Source organism: Quercus robur, chromosome 11 (genome assembly GCF_932294415.1).
Source record: "Quercus robur chromosome 11, dhQueRobu3.1, whole genome shotgun sequence".
In the NCBI taxonomy this organism is placed as follows: domain Eukaryota; kingdom Viridiplantae; phylum Streptophyta; class Magnoliopsida; order Fagales; family Fagaceae; genus Quercus; species Quercus robur.
This window is the reverse complement of record NC_065544.1, coordinates 14,674,566-14,684,127: the sequence shown is the minus strand read 5'-3', so window position 1 is coordinate 14,684,127 and position 9,562 is coordinate 14,674,566.

Here is a 9,562-nt window from a genome sequence, read left to right as displayed (position 1 = left end):
TTCCCTTTTGTGTCTAACTATTCTCACATTTTTTTTTTTTTTAATTATAAAAAAAATTTGTTCTATAAGTAGTGATTGATGCATTAAAAATAATTATTGACATGATCTTTATTATATATCAATCACAATATGTCGCTTGATTGAATAATTATACAAAAAATTTGGGATTTTTTTTTTTCAATGGAGGTGTCATTAGACTTATTGTATGCAATATTTTATGCTATACAAGATTAAAAATATCAAGAGAATTTATGTCTTAACCATTAGTCAATTACGTGTCAAACCATTTCAAGAAGATGGTGCTAATAATCTATAGAGCCTGAACATTAGACTTACCACTTTATTCGATTTCTCCAATGCGCATGAATTGTATGTCAAAAACTTGACCTTGCTTTGGGTGGTTTCCATGAAAATACAAAGAAACTAATAACTTGACCTTCCCTTTTCCCATAACATATTGTTATATTATCACACAATCTCCATTGAAAGATAGTGTATTTGTGCAAGAAGAGTATATCATTTTTCCTTTTAGAAATCGTTCAAGGTCCAATACATGTGGATTCGATAAATATGACATATACTTTTAGTTTCAAACTTTTGAAAATACTTAAAAAGAACACAAAATATTAGCTGATTTTGAATAATTGCATGATGAGTTTTAAAATCTCAATTTTGTGTGTTTCGGATCATGATTGTCTGATAGCTTTATTAGCAGACATCACAAAATTTATGTTACTAATTAAACCAAAGTCATTAGGTCATTTTTATATGGAAGACAGGGTCAACACGGGTTTACATAAAAGAATATATGACTAATGGTAGTGATAATAATGATAATTAAGTCTGAACATGACATTTGGTGAAATTCTCATATTTCCAAACCTTTCTATAATTATGTACATAATCTGCACTACACGTTTCCATTTTCCAAGTTGATCTAAATGGAGTAAAGCCCAGTCTTCATCCAAAATTTTCCACACGTAAATATATCTGGAGTTCACCAAATGAATAATTTGATTTCTAACAATCAAAGGACCAATAAAAATTTATCATTATTTTTGCAAACACATATGATATATGCTAGTCAATTGTAAATTTGTAAAGTACGTATTATCATAGGCTAAACTGATATTTGTCTTCATAACGTGACCTACTAGTGTTGTGCCTATGAAATATATCAATGGATTTAGTGGAAATTGTATCTTTTTCCATCTCGAATTTTTTTATTTCCATATGACATTATTTAGACTTTTGAGAATGCAATTTTCCACACATCACAGCAACAAACCGTAGTTAATTAGAAACTTACTTCACTTGTTAGGAGACTTCCATTTTTTTTTTTTTTTGGTCATCTCTCTCTCTCTCTCTCTCTAGACTTGACAGTTTAGAGAACAAAATTAAATTTTTTTCTTTCTGACAAAATCAGAGATGGGTTTTCCTTGTTTCAATATTTTAAGAACATTTAAAACCCTTTCAAAATAACCTAATAAAATACTTGTCATACAAATGTCATGAAAGGGTCATGTTTCTCTCAAAGTTGAAAGTGAAACATGACACTGGGCTAGCTGAAGCCATGATAGCTAAACCAGAACCACCAATAGAAAGAATAAAAGAACAATATGTCTGCTTGTTACTGGAATCTGTTTTACGTCTATTTCACCTACCCATCTTCAGATTTCACATGGTCTGCGAAGACCTATAAAAAGCACGGAACTTTAATAATGTTCTACGATAAATAAAGCTATGACAAGGACATGGGGGAGGCATGAGAAAGAAGGATTTGACTAGTATATTGAGATGATGACACGTGTTTACTAATGGCAACGTATTACAATCTTGATGAGTTCAATGCACTAGTCTCAAGCTTGTCACAATCTTGATGGGTCCAATGCACTAGACCCAAGCTTTGAATGAGAGACATATAAGAGATTGGAACGATAATAGAATAAGTAGAAATATAGTGATGGAGTTTAAGTTAATTTGTCTTACTGCATAAATGGAAAAATACCGCAATTTGCCTAGTTCATGATTGAACGATAAAATATTATACACCTACACTACATATACACACTCTAAGGTGCCATTTCTATTGAATAAAATTTTATTATCAGACATGATCATTGGTGGTACTTAATTTGTTTGTGCTATTTTAGCTTTGTGCCTATGATGAAAAACTTATTTTCTTAAATTTGATAGAATTCTATATCATTAGGTTACTCAAGCATTGGTTTGCACATCTTTCGGCAATTTTTTCCTTTAAACATTGAACACGAAGTACCCACCTAATTTGATATGAAATTAACTATAAGTATATACGTCCATAATATGCTTCAGCTTTTATTTTTTTCCTTCTTCTTCTTTAACTTTATAATTTCAAGTTTTTCTACTCTTTTTAAGCATAATTTTTATTGAATTGAGTGACAAGTTTGCTTTCTAGCTGGTACGTAAAACAAGAAGGAATAAAGAGAGGGATACTATATATAGGGAAAAGTACAGTGGGCAAAATAGAGTATTGAGTTATTCTAATAACATAACAAATTCACAATAGTTTTAAATTAGCCAAACACCTTACACATGAATCATTAAAAAAATTAATTACAAATTGCGGTTGGCTTATTTGTGACGTGAATTAGGATAATTTAGGAATGTTATGAAATCATTGTATTTTGTATTTATAATTTTGTTTACATAGACATGATAGGCCAGCTGGGTAAGATCAATTAATTAATATAATGTTACTTTATGCATTTAGAGATTCATACTCACCACGGACTCTGAAATGAAAATTTCACCAAAGTGTAATTTTGCACTTTTATGGTCTTGCCACTGTGTACACAATCGAGAAACCCACCAAAAAAATGAGACTTAATGTGACATTTGGTATAGGGTAATATTTTAGGATTTGCAGGAATGTTTAAAGATTCTAATGTTTGGTTGCAAATTACAGTAGGAAATCAGATGTTAGGAGAATTTGGATTCCCCCTCAACCCCACTTCTGTAAGAATGTGAATTTCCTTTATAACAGGTGAGTATCTTAAAGGAAATTATATTTTTTTATATAATCTTGTATAGTTTAAAGCAATTTGACACAAGAAATATTACCCCTAAAAGGAAAGGAAAGATATTAACCTCTAGAGATTTTATTGAAAATAAGTGATTTGAATTCAAGCATGTATCAAAATAAAAACCTTTTTGCTGAGAGAAATACTTTTTCCACAATATTTGCACAATACTTTCATAACAAATTTTAAATAATAAGTATTTTTTTAAAAAAAAAAATCTTAAATGATAGATTGTTATTGATGAGTAAAAAAGTAATTTAAGTAGTAAGTTCAAAATTCAAATTAAAACCATTAACAACTTATCACTTACGATTTATTGTGAAAATATTATAGATATAGTAATTTTTTGCCAATGTTTCAAAAAGTTAAAAAGAACTACTTCAATTAACCAAAAGTCCCTTGAAATTTAAGAGAAAGTTTCACTATTTATCTTATTTTAATAATCTAACTTAATTTTTTGTTTTAACAGATGCAGTTGGATATTAAACATTATGTTTACAATATGTGGGCTCCATGTAACTGTTACACGTGGTAAGGCATGCTTTCACAATTGGATGTGCTATCACAATAATATAGTTTGTTTTAAGTAAAACACAATTACCAAGGTTTCAAAAAATTTAAAATATTACTCCTATTTAAAATATATACCAGAAATTTTAAATAAAAAATCTTAAAGGAATTGCTTTATTTCTTTTAATATTATTTTCTATATAGTTTTTGGTTTTAATAAAAATTTTGTCCTACAAGAAGATGCAGTTGATTTATACATTCGTAGCATGGTTATATTATGTGGTGGACTTTTTATATTTTATTTTATAAAAGTTTGTTTCTTAGTTGGTCTTGGATTCTAATATGAAGCCGGAAGTCGAATTCCAACAAGAGATTAGAGATGATACGTAACATATGTTAATGGATATTCATTATACACTCCTAGTCCATTAATGGGCTCAGGCCCCTTTTTTTTTTTTTTTTTTTTTTTTTTTTTTTTGTATGTATAGCAATTTATTTGTTGTGCACACCTCTTACTTGTATATAACTCTTCCATGCATGTATTTAAATTTAAAAGCCCTCTATTGTTTCATTACAGGTAGAGAACTTGTTTTAATTGAGAGATAGAGCTTAATTACGCGAGAAACTTCAAAAGAATACTAGCCATCTTGAAAGATAAAGATATCCAGAGTAGGTCAAAGTTCAAACCAAATTAAAATATGGACTTTCCAAAAATTGTTTACATGCACTACATATCCTATATACGACCAAATTGGATTAACGCTTTGTTTGTTTCAGCATTAACGTTTTCTGGAAAATGATTCATTTTCCAAAGAGCATTTTCTAGAAAACTGTCTTATTTTCCAGTGTTTGGTAACGACCTTGAAAATGCGCTTGAGAATGTTTTTTGGTGTTTGGTATGCAATTTTTTAAAAATATTTCTTGTATAATTTAAAACATGTATATTATGTAAACTAACTAATGTAATCATTATAAATAAAAAACCATGAATGAATTTGGTTTTCATACTAATTAATCTAAAATTTTGACAATAGATACAATCAAAATTAATTAGTTGTCAAATTTTCATGATCTCTACCACTCATCTTGCTCATATATATAGACAATAACGTACGTACACACACACACACACACACACACACACATCAACCATTTGTCTACTATGATCATCCACAAGTCTTCAATATTACTCTAAATTATGTATTTACATAATGTATTGCATAATATATCATCACTACATAGTATTTGCCAACAAAAAATGTATTTGCCAACAAATGCAATTCTCCTAACAATTATCATTCATTATATAACAATATTATTAGTCCACGGTAAAGATTGTCCCATGTAAAAGCAATTTAGAGCAATATAGGTACTATGTTTAAAATTTTCATCTTTTACTTCTTTCATTCTTTCTTCTTCTTCTTCTTCTATTATTTTTTTTTAAATTTTATTTTTTTGCACTTTATGTACGAAAAAGAAGTAACTTCTGCTTGGAATCCATCAAACCTAAAATTTCTTAGAGAAAAAAGAAAATCAAGCTTGAAATTCAAAGCAAAGAATTGGGATTTTGGTAGAGAGGAATGAAATAATTACCGCTGCAAATTTGTTCTCATTTGCAAGTCGGAGCTATTAATCGATCAGTGAAGTAGAGAAAAATCTAATCAGAGAATTATGTTACAGAGGGGAAGAGAAACATGGAGAAAAGAGAGAAGAGAGACAGTTAAAGAGAGAGATCTATGGGAAGAGGAGAGACTAGAGTTAGTGACGGTGAGGGTGTGAGGAGAGAAAAGGCAAACTGAAGAGAGAAAAAGTGAGAAAACTTACCGTGAGAGAGAGAAGGCACCAAAAAATTATGTTTCCTACGGCTATAGACGAAGATAATATTTATAGGAGATGCAACACATGAGAGAGAGATTGTTTTCCAAAAAAAAAATTTGGAAAACAGCTTATAGAAAATAAGCTTTATTTTTATTAGAGTTTTCCGTTGACCAAAGATAGTTTTCCATTGATCAGGTTTTTTTTTTGTGCTACCAAACACTGGAAAATGTGGAAAACTATCTTTACAGAAGGTTTTCCAACGAAACAAACAGAGCGTAATAATGCCACTTTTATTTCTCAAAAGCATATATGAAGTTTATATGCTTTCTCTCCCCCTTCTTATAATAATTTTTTTTTTCTCATGCAATTAATATAATTATCACTAACTACTACTCCTTTTGTTTTCCACATATAAAATTAGGCATGAAATTAGTGTAACTAGTCAAAATTGAATATGTCATTTTGGCTTGTTATTTCTCTTATATAATGTAGCAGTTATAAAAAGTGTTCCTTTATTTTGATGTATTAGCTTTTATGTAACTGCTTTTATATGTGACTCAAAAATTTGTTTTTATTTTTGTGTGCATGTTATAGCTAAAGGTGTGCATTTAATCTATCAACCTGACGAAATCGGTTTGACCAAATTTAGGGCACGTTTGGTAAACTGTAATAGACACTGTAATATAATAGATATTCTTAAGGAATATCTATTTAGTTGTTTGGTTATATTTCTAATATAGGAAATAGTCATTCATGATAAATATCTATTCTTTAAAATGAGAAATAATCATTCCTTATCAAAAGCCATGTAATTCCTATTCCTTGACCCAACCTAATTCACTTATATGGAAAATTCCAAAAAGCCCCCTCCATGCCGCCGCCCTCAACCTTTTAATTCTCTCTCTCTGCCATATTAATCTATGGTTTTCAAATTCAATAAGGACTTGAGAAAATATGAAAACCACAACTTGACAAAATCTGAAAATCATAGACTATGTTTTTCATAAAACAATATTTCTTTATTAAGATATTATTGTTGTTGTTCATCTTCTTCTTCTTTTTTATTATTTATTTTATATATTGAGAATCAATCTACGGTTCTTTAGGCCATAATTTCTGTATTAAAAATATTTTTCACTAGTCAGTCTATGGCTCGGCTCCAACAACTGAACTTTAATTATCAAAATAATACATCTTGCATAGAAACACGAGTTAAAATTTAAGGTGTTATCATTTTTTTCTCATTTTTTTTATTTTTTATTTTTATAACATTTATGGAGTTATTAATTTTGAAGTTTGAAAAAAAGAAATATATATTAATTATAAAATTGTTCAATTTATATAGATTAAGATGCTAAGTTAGATTTTAAATGTAATTTTATAAATAAGGGTATTTTAGGAAATTTGATTTAAATATGTTTTCATTTAACAAGAGTTAGGGTTCTATTTTTGTGTTGCCACCAAATAACTGAATAGTAATAGTTATTCCATTACAACATTTTTGTATTATTTGTAATACTTATTCTTATTCCTATATAATCATCATTACAATGTACCAAACGTACCCTTAGTGCCTAAGATTGGTTTTTTGTAGGTTGGTTGATTATATATATAGGGGTCAAATTGTGATAGATAGTTTGATTAAAAAAAAAATCTGTTATTAACCTTATTTTATTGTTTTAGTTTTATTTTGATATTTTTGAGATTTAATTTGGGTGAATTTTGAGATTCACAATATAATTTAGGTAAATATTGCAAATTTTAATAATTAATTGAAAGAAAAGTAATTAAATAGTTGATAGAAGCCTACCTTTTTTTACAATGCATAAAACATCTAAGTACAACACACTGACTTAACCTGAACTAACTCGACCTACAAGGTTGGGGTTGGGTTAGTTTGTACACATGTGAAAGGTTAGGATTAGAATTTCTCAACTCAAAAAGGTTAGGTTGGAATGAAAAAAATACTACAACATGACCTAACTCAACCCATGCACACCCCTAAATATAATATGAATTGTGCAACATATAAATCCAATTTTGTTTACTTTATAGTGCATTTTGAATAGTATTTTTATTTATATATTATTTTCAAATTATTCACGTTTACACCAAAAATTGATTGGTGTCTTGATCTGATTATAAAGAACTATTATCAAGAGCAGACGCAATAGGTTGAAACTCTCTCAAAATTATTATTATTTTTTCAAATTAGTGCTTCATTTAGTATATTGTGTATAATAGGTAATAGTTCTTTACATTATCATGCAAATTTCAATTATAAGCTTATATGTTTGGATGAATTATGTTAAAATAAATATTGATTAATTACTTGATCTCTTAGGTGCTCATAACCCTAAAAAAAGCTAAATTAGTTATACTATAATTCATTTTAGAGTAGGCAAACATGGAAACAACAAGTTTCAAAAGGCTTTCCTGTACGTGACTTTTTTGGGTGGTATTAAAAAAAGTCACATTAAAAAAAAAAAAACAAAAACAAAACAAAACAAACTCTTCGCTTAAATGAAACTTTGTTTAGAAGAATGTTGTACGATATATATATATATATATACATATATATATCACTTGTCTTACTTAAAAATTAACATTGAATGGATGCATTAACCTTCATCCAAAGTAATACATTCTAACATTATCGAGTTGATTTCTTCAATTCGCTTCAAATTAATTAAATCTCTCATCATAATTTTGAAGAATTTATTTATATGGGTCTGAACTTAATATACTTTAATATTACTTATTGTTCGTGCTTTACAAAATCTTAAATTTGTTAATATTGGTTTATGGCTACTCAAATGTTCGTTTGAAACGTTTTCAAAAAAAAAAAAAAAAATGTTCGTTTGAAACTAATTACACTATAGAAGGTTTTTTTTTGCTAAACAATTACACTTCAACAAGTGTACTTTGACTTTGGTGAAAAATCATATGTGCACATACAACTTATATTTTTTTTTCGATAGAACATAAAACTTATATTTAAATCTTATAACTTAGCCAAAAGACACTACTTAAAATAAAAGTCACTTAGCTTATGTTATCTCATACTTAAAAAAAAAGTAAGAATCCTTAAACCACGTTTACTATAAAAAAAAGTTTTAAGAATAAATCAATATATATATATATATATATATATATTTATGGGTTGGGTTGGGTTGGGTTGGGTTCAAGTTACACCTGGTGTATTTCTAAGTAACTTATTATTGAATCAATATTTTAAAAATCCAGCTGTTGAATTACATGTTCTATATGTTCTTAACATGCATGCCAATTTTTATATTAATTGGATGTTATTTACCATTTAATCCATAAACTCATCTTTTATGCATTATTTTAAATTACAAAAACTTAAATTTTAGCAATTGATTGATGACATGATTATTAATCTTTGATCACCTTGAAAGTTTGCAAGCTTGCAAGCATGAAGAATATACGAAGATAATATAATTTAACGGTAGATTTGTCAATATTCGCATCCAATTAAAAAATATTGAGTGGTGTAACATTGTTTAGAGTTACACTAGGTGTAACTTGAACCCAACAGAATCGAAAGATGTTTAGCCATTCAAATTGTATATAAGGCATATGGATTTAAGTGTTAATTATTGTTATAAATTGTAAATTCAATCTAAGAAAATTTTTAAAGTTGGAGAGTATTAATGGCTAGGAAATTATAAGAAAATTTTTGGTGTTAATGATTGAGTAAGTTATCATTAGTCTTGATGAAGTGCAAGCTAATGACCTTGCCATTATCCCTTACCAATCCACTTCACTTCCAATTTCACTTCATGTATGTGAAGTTGATAATGTTCAAGAATTACTATTTATTAACTGTCTTTTACGACAATTTGAATATTGTCATAAAAGAAATGAATTTATGAGTTAATTTTTGGAGTCTGCTATTACTCGTTTTTCAATGTGTATGAGGGTTCATAAGGTGTCTCTAAACCACCTGGTTTTTGACATCACTATAAAGTGCTTAATATTCTGCATCAGCATAAGTTCTATAAAACTCTTTCGTTTGGAAGCTTGTTTTATAAATTGTTATGAATCATCTACTAAAAAGTACTAAGATCCATTTATATGCAAAATCCATGAACTATCTTTGAATTTAGATTTGGTAAGTAATTCATAAAACTCTATCTCTCTCTCCA